Below are 17939 nucleotides of genomic sequence, written 5' to 3'. Positions count from 1 at the left end.
GGGGTGCAACAGAAGTGAGCTTTTCTGCCTTCCCCCATCCCTGCCCCTCTAAAGATAGTTTTTCAGGTGCGGGTTAAACTTGTTATGTTTAATTTCTCTAAGGGAATTGAGATGTAGCTCTCCGTTTATGCTTGGCATTCTTGTTAATGTTAGCAGGGTGGTTGTTATATATATTTTACTATATATGTGTGTAAGTGGAAATACAGCTTTTCAGACTTTTATATACTTGTTTTGCAGTATTCATTGTTGTTTAATATTTTCCTAGGAATATATTGTCTTATAATTTTCTTAAAAACTCCTTGTTTAGGTCAGATGTGTTCGAACAGAATTCTGAGCTAGAAAGCCACACTGAGTTCTAAAAGTATGTAGATCGGAGAGAAATACTTAAACTCTACAACACCATTGCCCCAGAGTGGACCAGTAACCTTTAAAACATAAGAGCAATAAAAATTTCAAGAAGAAATAATATCTTGTCTTCCATTATGTACAGTATTACCACTGAAATTGATGCTATCGTTTGATCTCGCAGGATGGAGGGTTATATGTACTTTTGGAGGAATATCCTATTGCTGCTTTTAAAAAGCCAAGAATGCAAAAATGTTTCAATTTCAGTTCCTAAAGGCAAAGGAAGGAGGGGCTGAGGGGAAGATAGGGGTGAAAAATTATGACAGTAGCAAATGGTTAATTTGAAATAGGCGGCACTTGCTTCTGCAACACTAAGTAGCTTTCCATAGAAAGTATATATTAGTTTAAACAGTTCTCCTTATTTGTTTTATTAAGGGTGGGGGACTGTAGGACAGATAGCAATTATTGAAAGCCCAGTCATCACAAAGTGCTTAAAGGAACAAGAATTTGCTATTAAAACTGCCAAAAGAATTTCTTAAGTTTTCTTCACTGTTTATCAGTTGCAAAGACCAGCAGAGGGTTCTTCTTCCTTTTTTTTCTTTCTTTTTCTTTTACAAAATATTTAGTTAAAGTGTTTGAGGCATCTCAGTTTTGGTACCACCCCCTTCCAGGAGTATGGTGTATTCCATGAATCTATGAATTGTGTACTATGGACTTGGTTGTAAGGAAAAAGAATAGATCTAGTTTTAGGAGTTTTATGTGTTCTCAGTGTTATGTAAACCAGCTTCTGGATCTCTACCCCAGATTCATATAAGTTTTGCAGCACAGGACTTTTACCATTAACATTAGGGCTAACCAGAGTTTACTTTGTAAAAGTACCAATGTAGCGCAAATATTCCAAGTTGCATTGCATTTCCCAAATGTTTGTGTATGTGTGTGTGTGTGTGTGTGTTGTATAGGTTTCAGAATAGTCTATAGTTGCAGAATCACAGTTGTAAAGTGTAAAACAGAGAACAGGTTGGTAGGTAGAACATTCTTATCTTCCTCTCAGTTTAAAACAATGGAAGTGAACTCTAAATTGTTCAGTGTGAGAGGAATTTTATTAACGTTGTAGGGCAAGTGCATGTATTTGGATCAAATGACATTTTGTATGATGGATATAAATTGTTAAAATAATTGGAAAATATAAATATACCAGTGAGGAAGCTAAATACACAAACATGATACAGCTGTAGTTTTCTTCCTGTTGGGATCTGTGCGCGTGCGTGCGTGCGTGCGTGCGTGCGTGCGTGTGTGTGTGTGTGCGCGCGCGTGCATATGTGTACATGCAACCGTTTCTTATAGAGGAGCTAGAATACTTAATGGAAAAGAAACCTTAATAATGACTCAGCTCTCCAATGAAATAGAGTTGTCTGTAAGACAGGAGTGCTCAGCCTGAGCAAATGCACGGCTGAGAGTCTTGAGAAGTATTCTATGCTTTTTTTTTTTTGAGACAGGGTTTCTCTGTGGAGTCCTGGCTGTCCTGGAACTCACTCTGTAGACCAGGCTGGCCTTGAACTCAGAGATCCACCTGCCTCTGTCTCCCAAGTACTGGGATTGCTGGGATTAAAGGCGTGTGCCATCACTGCCTGGTGTATTCTATGCTTTATGAGAAAATCCTGGTCTTTCCTTCCCCTCATCTTGTGTCACCCGATTAATATAATTAGCCACCTTGTTACTGCAGGGGCAGAACAAAAACAAAGGACAAAGAAAGTTAATTGTTTTGATAGGGTGACATAGTAAGAGCCTTTAGGGCAAAAGAGATTCTTGTTCGTTGCTGTGTTGTGGAGGTATTTATGCAATTTGACATAAAGTAAGTCTTTGCAAAGAGCTGTGGAAAAACTATGAGTGCAAGTACATGTTTCCCGCTATGTTTATATATAAAGAATGTTGGCACATCTTTGAGTTAGTCTGGGGAAAATTTGTTTTACTTGAAAACCAGATTCCCAACCTAAGGTTTGACTTGTGTATTATTGACTGACAGAAAGGTTCCAGTTTTGTTGACTTCTGAAGTGTTCCACCTGTGTTGAGACATTTGTGCCCTTTTTATTTTCATAACTACAACCTTAGATTTGTGAAAACTACTGGAAGTTAAAGATATCTAAGATTAAAATCTTTCTTTTTTATTAAATAACTTTATTAAGTTTCTACAAGGATTACTATCCAAACTTATAAGTCGAGTGTTGTGTTTCAGTTGAAAAAATACATTAACTTATAGATAATCTTAAAAAAGTATGTAGTATCTTTAAGTACTGTAGAAATAGACACCCCACTTGTCCCATTATTTTCAAAGCAGAGAGGGTATTTTGGACATTTCACATGTAAATAACAGGGTCCCAAGCTTCAGAGGCATCTTCTGACCAGGAGTGTATGTTTTTTTAAATTTCACTGTTTGACAGAATGAAGACATAAATACACATTTATTATTTAAACATCTGAAAATCAGATCGCAAGACGAATGAAAATTCTGCCCCATGATAATTCAATCTAAAACTTTTATTCAATGAGAAAGTGTCTTCAAGTATCAGAAATTGAAATCTCTGAGCTGTATGGTTAGACTGGCTTCAGATATTGGTATGATTCTTGTAAAAAGGAGTGTGGTTTCTGGAAAGATATTTGCTCCATGGGCAAAATCCAGAGGTTAAGCTCATAATCGCTAGGATGTAATTTCCTGGTTATCGTTGCTGTCTTCACTGCTCAGAGACTGAAGATTGCAGACAGTAACAGAAATTATCACTGTGTTTCCAGTGATGGGTTTAGTAGTACAGGCCAAGAACAATTTAACTTTTTATTTACAACCTTCAGACAGCTAGTGAAAGTGTCTACCTTTTGTCCCTCAGGTTTTCTTTGAGTCAAAGACTACTTTACATAACATTCTAATATTTACAAGTGAAAAAAACCTCAATTATAATATACAATAACATGACTTATTTTAGATTGAAAATACAACTTTGTTTCCAAGTAAGCGAGCTCCAGATCACACATATATTGGTATGACACAATCCTGTGTGGTAAGGAGTGTATATCTCCCAAACTCGTGAAAGAACATCTAGATTTGCTTACAATGGATTACCACTTGAAAATTATGTTCTTGTCATAAGGTCTATGAAATATTACTGATTTGGAGCAAGTACCACTAACAACCAGGTTAGCAGCAGTGTGTATAGCTGTGTGAAGCAGCATCTTTGAAAATTAAGAATAACACTTGCACAGTTACTATGCAATTTAATAAGTGCACATTTATTTTTTTTAAGAAGGCCAGAGATGTAGTTATAATGAAAGTAACTTTCTTTTAATTATAGAGCATCATGCAGTGTTCACCATTATTTGGTGAATATTTGATTACTTCTGAAAAATCAAAGCTTGGCCAGGAAGTGTAGGTATGGTGTTAGGTGTTAGGGTGATCTTGGGGTAATACCTTGTTGTTCATAGATCAAACTCATGAGGAAGAGTGAAATTTTCCACATGGCACTTTAGAGAGTTGTGAAATTGAAAGATCCGGAGGTGTTTCTAAATTCTAAAATGGCTCTTTCTTGCGGTAGTGTTTTCTATAAGTATATAAAAGCATTTTTTGCTATGTCTTTTATCTTAAAGTACGATTTCATTGTAATTAAACATAATTTCTTTTAATTGAATGCTTGGCAAAGAAAGTATAGAGAGTTCTCCTGGTATACAGCCCAGTCTGTGCCTTTCTTTAGAAGAAGTTATGCTGTTATGTACTTCATTTCAATAAGCCAACTAGTACAGGTCTTCTTTCTCCTTCCTAGTACAAAGGCTTGGGTCCCCAGCAGCTTTGTAAGAAGGGCCAGCATATTCTCTAGTGTGGAGCCCATACATCGGTAATGTGTCAGAAAGGTGAGTGGCCAGTGCCACCTCCTTTCCCCCTGGTACTTCCTTACTTTGCGATCAAAATGTCTACTTATCCAAATCAAGAATTTTAGAGTAGAAGTCAGGGATACCTTAAAATAGGAAGCTTGCTTTTGGATGGGAGCATTTCATTATTGTGTATGTATATGTTTGGGAAAAATGACAATTTAAAATTTTCACACCATTGTCTTTATAACAGAAATAAAAATGATAATTTTAGCATTAGTTGCATTAACTATCTTTACTATTAAGAGTCCCTACAATTCTTAGAGAATGTATTGTTTTTATGCTGCCAGGTTTTCAAAATCTCAAGCTCCAAAAGTAATTTTTAAACTAATATTGATAAAAATGAAAATTATTTTTTTCAAATGCCTTGTAACACACAGGCATCAGAAATCAAGCTGACATATAGGAAAACTGTCCTTCTCCCTATACTCTGCGATTTTTGACCACTTCTGTATGGAAACTTAATAGCTGTTTGCAGCTGAGTAAAATACAAAAATTGGTCACTTAACAGTAAGAACAGATTCTGATAAAGGTAGTTTCATTGTGTGAACATCAAAGAGTTTATTTTCACAAATGTACATGGATCACCTGCTACACAGCCAGTAGTACAATATTGCCGTGGTCTTATATGTGTCTGCTGCCAATGGAACTTTTCAGAGTGTGTGGCTGTACACACACATCTTTGGGGCTGATGTATTTCGTCCAGGGTTCCTTTATAATCTTTCCTTAATAATAGTAGAATGAAATTGTATTTACATCTAAGGTCTCTGATCTATAAGAGAGTAAAATTATAATGTACTTTCTTAAAATCCCCAAGAAATTGGAAGATATTTAAGAATTATGAAAGAACAACATAAAATAACATTTCATTTATGAGACTTGGGTGGAAAGTGAAATTAATAGACTGTATTCCTCTTTATTATTCTAGGTGTGTTCAGATAGAGGAGCTGTTAATGTTTAGGGAAATTACTTACTTCATCTTCCTGAAAACTGTCTTTTCCCTTTTTTTTTGTATTAGTTCTAAAAACAGGATCAGTTCTAATGTATAGAAGCATCTTCTTTCTTTCTTTCTTTCTTTCTTTCTTTCTTTCTTTCTTTCTTTCTTTCTCTCTCTCTCTCTCTCTCCCTCTTTCATTCTTTCTTTCTTTCTATGAATATTCTTTAATCTTTTTTTTTTACAATCTAGTGATTATCCCCTTCCTGTCTGCTCTCCAACAGTTCCTCATCCCATTCCTCCTCCCCCGTCTCCAAGATGATGTCCCCACCCCACCCTCCCCCCCCCCCCCTCCCCACCCCACCTACCCCACCCCACCTGCCCACTCCCTGGGGTCTTAAGTCTCTCCAGTGTAAGGTGCATCTTCTGTCATTGAGGCCAGTCCTCTGCTGTATGTGTCAGGGGCCTCATATCAGCTGGTGTATGCTCAGTGTCTGAGAGAACTTGGTGAGTTGAGATTGCTGATGTTCTTATGGGGGGTTGCCGTTCTCCTGGGGTTCTTTTACCCTTTCCCTAATTCAGCCACAGAGGTCCCTAGCTTCTGTCCATTGGTTGGGTGTAAGTATCTGCATCTGATTCTAAGCTCCAAGACCTAACACTATTACTGATGCTATGGTGTACTTACAGACAGGAGCCTAACATGGCCACCCTCTGAGAGAGACATCTAATTTTTAAGCTGCACAAATTTTTGAATAATTGGAAGTAGGAAAGGATAGCCTCTAATTGTAGTAATTGTTACTTTTAAAACTACTTATAGGTCATATATTAACTTTGGTATCTATAAAACACTTATTTGAAAATTATAAATTATAAACAAGTTCATTTTATATATCTTTTTCAGACAAATTAATTCTTAAACTGTGTGTACCCTTTAAAAAATATAGGCTTGATGAATACTTAAACAGTAATGAAGACTTACATATTTATTAGGAGCTTTCTTAAAATTAAATACTATTCTTTCATTGTCTTATAATTTCCTGCAGTAATCCTGTGAAGGAGGTAACAAATATTAACATCATCATTTTAGGGGCTGAAGAGATGGCCCAGTGGTTAAGGACACTGGCTCCTCATCCTAGAGTACTTGGGTTCAATTCTCAGCACCCACATGGCAACTCACAGCTGTCTGTAATGCTAAGATCCAACACCCTTATACAGAAAACAAACACAGGCAAAACATCAGTGCACATTTAAAATGTTTTAAAACAATCATTTTACAGAGATAAAGAAGTTTTTAAAGTTAGTGTGGCAGAAGATCTTTGATTTAAATCCAGTTATACTGGATGGTTTTAAATTCATGCTTTTGTTCCTCACTGCCTTTATTCTTTGTAAGAAAACCACATCAACAGTTCTTTACCAGCTACATCCTTTCCACCATAATATTCCACACAGTACTGCTTTGGCTTAGAAAGTAACATTGATTTTAGGCCCCTGTCCCTAACTGTTTAACTAAGGACTCTGAAAGATTCACAAGTATTACTGTTGGTGTGTACACCATAGAACAAGTTCAACAAAATCCTACCAAGTGTTGAGTAAGTATCCTGTGCTATTCTATGTGGAGGTCAAGCTTGCCCAAATTCCACAAGGCATACTTGTGGTATCCTGGCAAAATAATTCCTGCCTGTTTCTGTGATCATTTCAATCAGAAAAGAAATTATAGTTGCTGTCATTTCTGACTAACTGTTGACAGATAGCCACTCAACACCATTTTGGAACATTGATATTCATGCTCACAACTGATTCCATGGGAAGAGAAACATACTAATTTGTTTTTAAATTTGTTTATTTGTTTTTTAAATAAACTCTTGATAGAGAAGCAATGAAGGACAATATGTTAATTGGTTTTGGGTAGCAGCCAATCTCCAGATATTAAATTCACACCGAACACCACTGAATGGGAATAGTTACTGGCTGCTGTTTTTGGAAAGGACAGGGTAAGAAGGTTACTTAAAATATGTATTAGTGTGGTAGAGAACACTTCTTGAACTTAAACTTTCATTCCCATTTCTATAGGGCCCTGTAACATGGATCTCTCGATCTCCTCTACTTTTTCTGACTTTTTAGGTCTGAGAAGAAGCCAGATAAAGTAAATTTCTAAGGAATTCCCACATGTTCACATATGGTCTTTAAGCACTGCTGGCCACTTAGTGGTATTCTTGAGTACATATATATGTTCTTCAAAATTTCTAACCCAAGTGAAGAATGAGGTCATTTCTTCCCTTGCCATGTTACTGATGTGAAAGAAAGCTTTTCTTCTGGATAGCCTCTGCCTGTTTCTCACTTAGAGCCCAGTTCTATTCAGAGATTTAAATAAGAGACATCGACGGTCTTTTCATGGTTTCCATGTCGTTGCAATCAATAGGGAACTCAGAGGAATCTGAAAGCAGCTTTCTGCTTGGCAATGCTGGAATGGAATTGGATTATTTACTGGCAAAGCCCCTTGTCCAAGTAACTCCTTGTGCTCAGCACAGCCTAGAGCAAGGAGGGAATGTGCTAAAAAAGCACACGATTAAGTTAGAAGCCAGATTGTTCTCTGTCCAGTCTGGTGTGTCTGTGCCGTTTGTACCATTTATAGTTTTGGTTCTGTTTCCTCATTTGAAAAATGGGGTAACTAATTTCTGACCCATTTATCTTGAAGGATACTTAGGAAAATCCAAGGGAAGAAATATGTCTAAAATATCATTGTAGTTATTAATGGTTTAATCCTTCACAATTGCTCATTCTGGGATTCTAAGAGTAGTTATAAAAGTTATAAGTAGTGATAAGTAGTTATGCCATGGCACTTTGCATCAAAAGAGGCCCTGGCAGCAAAAGCTAATCTTGTTTTAAGTGTGCTTTTAATTCATCCACTCACAAACTTGGGAGGTCAGATTAAAGAAGAATTGTAACATCAGCTGCTAGTTGTTTGAAAGAGATTAAAAATGTATAACATATCCAATATAATATATTTTTATCAATTCTTTGAGAATTTCATACATAATGTTTTGACTGTATTCACTGCACTTCATAAATCCTCCAAATCGACCCCACTTCCCTACCATCCCCTGACTTTGAGTCCCTCTTTTTATCTTAATAACCAAGACTAATTTGTGGGTGGAAGCATTCACTATGGTGAAAATTTACCAGGGGCCTCATCTCTAAAGAAAACTGACTCTTCATCCCCAAGAAGTCATCAATGGTTAATGGATCTGCATATTGTTAAATATACATTGAAAAATTAAACTTGAATTTCACAAAGTTCTCGACATCTCAGAACAGTGTTTCTAAAACTCTGTTATGAACACTTGAAAAGTATTCCACTGACACAAAGCTCTTTTGCTTTTCCATCTTGCTCTCCAGGAATCACTGTATATATTAGCATAGTAAGAGTTCCATAAATCTTGCTTTAAAGAAACTCCTCTTAATTCTACTTAATGCAATTGATATTCACAGAATGCTTGCAGTGATGTAAGAAATTTATTTTGTTATAGCTGCTACTTATGTTCTGTGGGAATAGTACTCTCAGCAATAGTTTTCGGAAAAACATTATTCTAGGCTAATGATATGTCTAGGAGTTAATATTAAATTAATTGTCTAACAAATAAGGGTTAAAAATTCAGTATGGAAACAATTGTACATATTTCCAACAAATAATAATGATATCCTAACATAAATACCTTATGAACACATATTATCAGATATCACATGCTTAAAGAAATGGACCATTATTTTGTTCACATATTTGGCTATTGCTTGTGAAGTTTATTTGGTTTTCTGGAAATTATGCTTCATGTACTAATTTGGCAGCTTATCTTGAAACTTTGTCAAGTTTGGTTGCTAATGTTGCACAAAGCGTGGCATGCGACAGTAGTAGAAGGATGTTTTAAAGTTTAACGCCTAGTGGAGATGCTGTCTGCAGAAGCACATTCTTTGAAAGTGTTAGAGGAGGATCTGCATCTATATACTTGGTCTGTAACTGAGCAGCTCCTCAAGCCTTGCTCCCTACAAGTTTGACTTTTAAGGGCAGGTGATGAAGATTCATCATGCTGGCCTTTGTTTTCTAATCAATGAATGCATGCCAAAACAGTAACACAGTTTACATCCCTGACAATGCTTCATTCTCTGAGAACAAATGAGTCTTTGTTTTGAGTGCAAGTATCCGTTCAGTACCCCTTTTCTGTTCACAGAAGTCTTTGTGTCTACTTATATTATGCTACCTACACAATAGAACAAGTATGTTGAAGCCTTCAGCTGATAGCTAGCTGCGTGTCAAATGATGTAAGACGTTAATGTTAACTCTGACGTGTTCAATGGTGTGGACTTTATATGATCCCAGTCTCAGAGCTTTCCAGCAAAGAGATATGCAAGGTTAACCAGATAGAGTATTATTTTTAGATCCCACTGGGGAAGAAATGTGGGAATATTTCCATTGGGTGTCACAGGAAGAAAAAAGAATGTTGCTAGTGAGGTACTGCTGTTTGTGTTCTTGGCTTCCATAGATCTTCCTTGAGTACCTCCTGAGTTCCTGATCTTCAGTAATTGGAGGCAAGTTGCTCATAACATTTTCCTTGGGTTTACTGTATTATGGTGATGATCAGCTTAACCTGTTTGAGTGAGTGAACGATCAGAGGAAACCCAGTCATGATTAGATCATCTCCACCAAGTAGGACTCATGAAATGGTGTAATGAAAATGTGCTAAATAAACTGTGTTTTCCCTATGATAACTAGAGGAGGGATAGGTGAAAGCAATGCTGAGCTATATTTCTGTCATAAATCTAATAGCTAATGATTTTAATAACTGAAATTTAGTTTAAGTGGCAATGTGATACATTCTTATTTATTTGTAGAGGCATCCTACTCATGTAGTATTCTAGAAGCTAAAAAACAGGTTTCTTGACCTCTGTTTTTCCCATGCTATAAAGTTACATTTAAAGTGACTGTAAATAAGGTCGGTGTTGGTGAGACCCAGCTGTTAATACACTGCAGTCATGCTGTAGATCTTTTGTTTTCTGGCCATGCTTTAAGTAGTTAATTTATAATGGTTGTCATATTAAGTGGCTTTATATAATTCAGTGGCTACCACACGACTTAGATGGGTGTATTAGATCCTTATTTCAAAGGCTGTATTAGATCAGGAGAGCGATAATGAAGCAGATTCTGTCTTCTTGTTTTGTCTCTATAGGAGTAATTTTAACTGTGTATATCATACACTTCTCAGTGAAACTGTGAAAGTGACTTACATCAGAAAAGTGTTCACACTGATTGTGGGCTCCACAACCATCTGGTCCACATTTGTAAATTCATCAAATGTGAGGGAAAAAATCATAATTCATAAAGTAAGTTTTAGAGGTTTTCTATTTTATGAAAAGTTCTGCCTATCATAACATTTAATTATAATTGAATTAAATTATAGTCATATTTGACATGTATTTTAAAGACATATGTACACATATTATGTGTAGTGTGTGTGTGTGTGTGTGTATAATGCAAACTATGCACAGGAACTCCTGAATATTTTTAACAAAGAAACACACTAGACTTCTAACAAGGAGATCCAGTATCTGCAGATATCTGAAATATAGAGCAGACTGCATCTCTAAGAAGATTTCTGTGGAAGATAAGTTCCAGCATCGTAAGTCTTTTCATCCGTTATGACCAGATTGCTGTTGTGAGGTTGCAGAACAAGAAGCAACAAAGTGAGGGGATGGAAATAGTAAACAGATGAGAACAAAACAGTGACTGCAGATAAGGCTGGCCGACATGCAGGGAGGAATAGGAGGAGCAGAGGGTTGAAGGATATGAGTCTGATTCATGGATCCACTTGAACCTCTTTAGAAGAAATCTCAGTGTTACAGGCTACAATGTGTCTCTTTCGAGTTTAGCTATTCGGGTTCATGACCCAGTGCTCAACAGTAAGAAATCAGAGTGCCCAAGGTTTGTAACCCTCCAGAGACTATGCAGGTAAAGTAATAAAGTTAAGAGTGCAGAACTTAATCAGAGGCCTTAGTGAAACTGGATGGTATGCATTTGGAGACACACCAGTTTCTTTTCCTTTAGTATGCGCTAAGAATTGGAACCGACAAGTGGCAAACAACATGTTTTTGTGGGTTGAAGAAAATGATCACCTGTGAGCAGTCACATAATTGGCATTGGAGTGGAAACAGCTGAGAGTAAGGAAGCAGGCACAGTGTGACCCAAGGTCAGGCAGGAGCTGAGTGAAATGGCTGCACCCAAGTGAGGGAGTACTTTCTGTATGATTCCCATCACATCCTGTGTGAGGCAGAGGCCTGTTTAATGTTCACTCAGTTGTGTATTGTTTGCAGGCACTAAGATGCAGACCTTATGAGGATCATCGCTGTGCATGTAAACTTTGCAGAAAAAAAAGAAAGAAAGAAAGAAAGAAAATGAAGAGCAGTGAAGAGAGCAGGGTTGTTCTGTGGGTTCTAGACAATGTTGAGAACTTGGGGAAAGTAGACCTAGAAAAAGATGGCTGGGGAATCATGTCTGGAAGAAGCTGAGTTGGGAGAATATGCTTTGGCAAGAATGCACATTCTTCTGTCTGTCTAGGGTGAGTAGAGAAGAATAAAGTTGTGCTTTGGGCAGAGCTTCTTTTCTTCACTTTGACAGTTGTAGTAGAAAGGACTGGGTAGCTCTTTGTTAGGTGTCTCTGCCTGGCACAATGCTGCTTATTATTGGATCCTTTACCTGAGAAAAGGTGAAAATGATAAAAAAAAACTCACAATAACAAAAAATATCAGAGACCACCTTCATTCCCCATCCATAAGCTGAGCTGAGCTGAGATAAAGTACAGAGCACATAGAAACAGTAGGAACTTTTCATCGCAGGAGGCTCTGAGTTGTAAGAGGTCACCGGAGAGATTGTCTGGTGTCGAGTGTGAATATGGGAGAGCTTTAAGTGTCATGTGTGTGCCATGCTCAGAATGAGGATACCTGACACTTTTGACAATCAGGACCATGTTTGCTTCTGTTCTGTTTTGTTTGAACAGAATGCATGATTTTCTTAGTCACCATGACACTGTAGAAGGAATTGATATTTCCAATTCTACTTGTTCTGGTTTAAAACAGAACAAAAGCACACAAGAGATTGTAAAGTTTCTACAAAAATCCATCAGTATTCAAGAAAAGACTGTCAGGTTTATCTTAAAATACACACCTGAGCCAATGTGACATTCTCTCCTGCCAAGATATCACACCTCTGTTGGTTTTTGGCATGGGAGTAAAGAGTCACCATGCTTGTGGCTATTGCTAAAGTAGGAAAGTTTAGACTCTAATGTTTCAAGGACATCCAAAGAAAAAGCCTGTATTTTGAAACTTTTGGTTTTTACTTTGCTTTTATTATGGAAATGAACAAACTCATCCCAGTCTACTCAGTCAGCTATGGCCAGAACTTGCTGTTAGCTACTTCCTAACCATCACATAGAATTAGAATGGAATTCTGAGGACAGAGAATGGCCAAGGAAACATCTAGACATCCATGCAGGCCTCTGGGAAACCCTGAATAAACACTAGTATGTTTCCCAACTTAGCAGCACATGGAGAGAACAAGCAAGTGAATTTACAGTGGGAAGCCAGATGGGTAGAAAGAGATTGGAAAGGAGATGGAGACTCACATTAGGGAAGGGGTGCTGACTAAGGATTTGTGGAAATATCAACTATAAGCCGATGTTGAGTCCTGTTGTATTTGAAGGACCCTTTTTATGACCAATTATGTGCTCAACCAAGCCTTTAGCGTCCTTGGCTGTTTTGTTTAGTTTAGTTTGAGCCAGGTGGATTTTATCTTAGGCTCAGTCAATGTCATCTTTATTTTCATGCCAGTAAAGATAGATAATGGACAGTTTTAATTTATTTTCTTCCAAATATGATAGCATGATATGGTGTTAATGTTTGTTTCTTTATGAGAGTTCTATATTGAGAACAGTTTTAAAGAAAGAATATACATTAATAAAATGTATATGATTGCTTTCACTGAAGGAAATATTTATTTCCAGAATGTGAGAGGTTTAAGGGCAAATTATGAATTTTTTAATTTTATAAATGGCTTCATTATGAATTAGTAACAGGATGATTTTTCATGAGAATGGTTCATTTTACAGACTCTAAAGAATTTAGAAACTTATTTGTACTTATTTGTACACACTCATGCTTACACACTCACATACTCAGATACTTTCACACACACATCACATATGCTCATGTATACACACACACACACACACTTAAGTAATTGCCTTTCCTTACATGATACCAGAATGCAGGAATATTCAAAGATCATTACAATATTTGATATTTTGATTCACAAGAAAGCCCAATTATTGCCAGAGAAATGTGGTAAACAGAAGATATTTATCTTTTAGAATGTTCTATCTGTTGCATAATTTCTTGAGATCCAACTTGATTTCTTTGGGTAGCAGTCTTTTTGTGAACTGTAATTGCATGCCTGGAGGAAGAGGAGTAAATTACATGACTTTTTGAATGTCCCTTTAGCTTGATGGTTTTATGATTAAAGCTTGCATTTTAAAATTACTCTTCTTCAGTAGGACCAGACTAAAGGTTCTTTTCTGGTCCATGGTGATTAAAAAGAATTACTGTATCATCTGGTGTGTTTTTCTCTAAGACCAACCAGAGCACTATAAACAGATACTGTAGAAGGGGAAAAAGAAAAGGAAAGAAGGAAGAGCAAAATAAATCCTAGAGTTTAGACCTAGATTCTATCTTCACCACAGTTAAATACCATCCTCTGGAGGTATACTTGGGACCTTCTGGATGTCCAGCTGAATGGAACAGTATAAAGATACGTGTGTGTGTGTGTGTGTGTGTGTGTGTGTGTGTGTGTGTGTGAGAGAGAGAGAGAGAGAGAGAGAGAGAGAGAGAGAGAGAATGAGAGAGAATAGAAATAGGGAGACAAGTTAGTCAAGCATTAAGAATGTATGTGACTAGAAGGGCCTGGGTTTCCTTATAACATTCTCTTCATTTTCAAGTGGACTTATTAACAAATACTCTGGAAGGTTCAGGAGGAAAACCAGGAGTCTTCCATCTGCTGTCTTCCCTAAGACAGAAGTGCAGAGTGAAATTGAGACCAGGAATGGAGGAGCCTACTGTATTCACTTGAAACAAGTGCGAGTTTAGGTAGGCCAGATTGCAATTATCCCCTTTTGGAAAGTAGCCAGGACTCCCATTAGTGTGCGCTCCTCTCTGAGTAGCCTAATTAAAGAATTGTTGAGAACTAACAAAGTTGGCTGACTTGCAAAAGTCAGTGCTTGCTAAAATTTGTAAGTTACAAGTGCTTAACAATATGACCCGATTTTTATGCTGGGGTCATCTTATTAATTAAAGTTTTCCCATCATCTAATTAGAAAATAGAGTCTAAACAGAGTCTGGAGGGCTCCCAGTCTTACTTGGTAATTTAAAGAAAGTAGGGGAAAAAAGGAAAAACAACACCCAATTAAAGCTACAAAATGGAAATGTAGGTCCTAGACATGCTTTCAGAGTCACCCCATCCCAGCTGGGTAATTATTTAGGATGCACTTCCAGTAAGGAGACATTATAGGGACACCAGTGAGTTAGCTTTGATGTGTAGAAGTCTGTGCTGGTCCCCAAGGTACTTGTTGGACTGGAATGATGTGCCAGCTTAAGTACATAGCTTATTCATTGCCTCAGAGGTCATTCCCTGGTTTTCATCCCAAACAGTACTTAGAGAAGAAATAGTTTAAGAAGTCTTAAATGAGTACCTGACACTTGAAAAGATCTTAAGAAAAGCAATGCAGAATATGTTGAGAATTTTCTCAAGGTAAGGTTCTGGGTTTAAAATGTGATGTTTATGTTCTAAATAGCCTGGAGGTCAGTTGGCATCTGCATCTTTATAATCATTTCTGCCTAGAACAGTGCTAAAGGCAGACGTAAAAACAAAATGCAGACTAAGCCTCACTCTCAAACCCATTTGAATGAATAGAACAGGGAACATAGGAGAGAAAACAGCATGTTACCTGAGGATTCGGATTTAAAAACAAAGCTTGTGATATTTTGCCCCAGCAACACTGCTCAAGATTCACTTGTGGTATTGATTAATGAATAATATTGTATGTCAATCAACCACATGTTCTTTAGTCATTGAATAAATCGACAGTGAAAGGAATATAGAGAAATATATAAAGTAGTATAAAGAGTGCTCAAGTGACAGGGGAGTATGTTACACATGAGATGTTTATACAGTTCATGGTATTTACATATGTGTTTCATTCATTTTCTTATTATCACCAAGAAATAACTCCTTAATGAATCATGATTCCTTCATATTGGCCTTCACTATTTTAGATCAAGTATCGTTTTTGTAGGATGAAAGCAAATGTGTAAGGCCACTTGCTGACAGGACTAATGTCCATGTAAGATGCGGTTCAAATGGATAGTGCAGAGGGAATCACTGTCCCTAATTTGATCATGCTGGGTCTGAGAGTTATTTACATTTTTATCTGGGACTTGTCTTTTTGTCACATTTAGAGATGTAGAAATCATGGAACTCTGCAGCTGCTGACAGCAGACTCTGTAGACAAACTTGGAATGTTACCAAAGGAACACAGCACTAGTAGCAGTCTTTGTGAATGGAAGCTTCTGTTATGTAACAGAAGGTAGTTAGTTTTCCTTGCACTATAACATTGCTCTATTCTTTGTATCTGTTGTGGGTGTGTGGGTGTGGCAGACAGGGTAGACAACTGGAACAAGGGGTCAGGCTTTAGGAAGATTGAGGGAGCTATCCAAAACACTGTTTCTTTTTAAGATCGCCTCCTTGCTTATGGATATTAAAAAGATTGTGGTTTAATCTAATATTTGTTTCATGTGTTTGCACGGAAGTATCTGTAAAGGGTAGTGGGGATTATAAACAGATAGTAAGACATTTGTAAAGTTAGGGATTTTAGGATTTCTGGATGCTGTTTTTAAAAGCTTTCTGACTGGAGTCACATTTTCAAATCCTGGCTTAACACTATGTGTCACTTGGTACAAGATACTAAGTTGATAATACTTTTTAAAAAACCTGAAAGGGCTGTTAGAGGAGAGAAAATAGTTAATGCATCAACCTTGCTAATCTTGCCTGGTGAAGAGTTTTGAAATCTGAAAAGCATTTCAAAATTTTACAATAAGTGACATATAATTAGGATAATTTCTTTATTCTATACTGACAAGCTCACAGCAAAATTTGGGGAAAAGTATTCATAAAACATAGGAACAATTCAAATGGAGGGGACTAAAGTCAAGATCATCCAGTAAGCTATCATATAAAGTACCATGTTAATGAGAATCCAGCATAATAGTTATTACAAAATGATGATTAATAAAAGAAAACAATACTTTCTGTTGGGAAAGTATTTGTTTCTATACCCGAAGATCTGGCTGCAGTATGGATATTGGTATTGTCATTAGTATAAAGCATCTCCTGACAGTATTTTATAAAACACTGTATTCTATCACCTTCTGATTGGTTAAAATAAAGGACTGAAAAGCCTATAGCTGTGCAAGAGAGGAAAACGCACAACTTCTGAGCACAGAGAGAGGTTGTGGGTCTCAAGGGGGACCTGGGGAGTTGGCATCAGGACGAAAAGGAAGAAGGAGGTTCCAGGAGAGACTAAAATGGCAAATAGCAGGCCATGTTGTTTGTGCATAGGCCAGGGATGAACTGTTGGGTAAGACTAGATCAAAATCTGCCCAGCTACAGTGTCTGAAGCTTTTTATTAAATATAAAGGTCACCATATCATTATTCAAACCAAGGGTGAGCATAGTAAAGCCTATGCGTTTAGGACTTTCCTTCCAAATCACAGTTAACACAGACACAATGTGCCTTCTTTTATACCCTAACTCAAGAGTGAGGAAAGGGATCACTTGGTCTTGGCTTCCATCAGTTCAAAGGGTTTGAAAGGAGGAATACTTGCTGACACATGATGACAGTGAGGCAGTTTGATACAAAAGAGAGGAGGGTTGCTGGGCCTGGCTCACCAAGAAAGAAGGAAGTATGATGATATCATTGTTGCATGCTTGCAAGTGTGTAGAGATCACCTAGTTAAGGAGGGTGACTAAGAGCTTATTTTGAATTCTTTTGCACTTGAAGTGGCAATAGCAGTGTAAAGGCAATGTAAAGACAATGTCAAGGGAATGCAAAGGGAATGAATAGCAGCAGTCTTAATAGTGATGGACATGTCCCCGGGCAGCTGCAGAATTTGTATGGAGGTCAAACTTAACATTTCTGATTTAGTTCTGATTGCACTAATGGGAAACAAGAACAGTCTGTAAGGGGAACATTTTCAAAAATACCTCTCATAAAATTTGGAATGAAGAAGGAATTTTTTGAAGAGAAAATGTATGTGCAGTGTCTGGAAAAGGAGCAGAGAGTATGTAATCAAGAAAGTAGGCAAGAGTAGGAGAAAGGATTAATCAGGAGGGTAAAGTGCACAAATGGCCATCAGTGTGAGAGGGGTGAGAAGCTTTGGATTAGAAGCTCAGGGAGCACTTGTGAAGGTAAAGCACTTTGAACACTTATGGATGAGTTGGGGAAGGATTGAAGGATCTGAAAGGGAGGAGGTCCTCCACAGGAGGACCAAGAGAGTCAACTAAGGAGACCTCTGGGAGCTCTCAAAGACTGAACCACCAACCAAAGAAGACACACACACACACACACACACACACACACACACACACACACACACA

The 17939-nt window shown here is 37.3% G+C and overlaps 1 protein-coding gene across 1 annotated transcript in view; it reads left to right on the top strand.

Annotated features, from left to right (window-relative positions):
• The window catches only part of Nkain2 (sodium/potassium transporting ATPase interacting 2), a 993485-nt gene that overhangs the window by 380 nt on the left and 975166 nt on the right, over positions 1 to 17939 (top strand). The window lies entirely within an intron of this gene.

The sequence above is a fragment of the Grammomys surdaster genome, unplaced genomic scaffold (genome assembly GCF_004785775.1).
Source record: "Grammomys surdaster isolate TR1022 unplaced genomic scaffold, NIH_TR_1.0 168, whole genome shotgun sequence".
Lineage (NCBI taxonomy): Eukaryota > Metazoa > Chordata > Mammalia > Rodentia > Muridae > Grammomys > Grammomys surdaster.
Note: the sequence above shows the minus strand (reverse complement) of the source record. Positions and strands in the feature narration are given on the sequence as shown.